A 440-nucleotide genomic window follows, 5' to 3' on the forward strand; every position below is an offset into this window, starting at 1 on the left:
CCCCCCCCTTGGTAACCAAATCATAGGTCTAAGTCCCGGATATGGGCAATACACAACACCATATTGAAAAAAAATTATTTGAATACTGTGTGAATGATTTTAAATGCGTTGAAAACAATACCGCTATAAGCCACATGATAAACGATTCATAAAACACCTATACCATTTATGAATAAAATATTAATCCTTTATGGCTTTAAAATATAAACATTCTTTATACGGCTCAAATCTGACTAATAACGGGCATGCGCATAGCTGACTCATCTTGTTACCATCAAAGACTGATTTAAAACGATGCTTTTGTGATCCACATTATTTAAAATTCTTAAAACAACTATGCTATTTCTGAATAAAATATTAATTCGTTATGGCATTAAATATAAGCATTCTTAATACGGTTCAAATCTGGCTAATAACGGCCATGCGCAGAGCTGACTTAT

This window comes from Palaemon carinicauda, chromosome 23, assembly GCF_036898095.1.
Source record: "Palaemon carinicauda isolate YSFRI2023 chromosome 23, ASM3689809v2, whole genome shotgun sequence".
In the NCBI taxonomy this organism is placed as follows: Eukaryota; Metazoa; Arthropoda; class Malacostraca; order Decapoda; family Palaemonidae; genus Palaemon; species Palaemon carinicauda.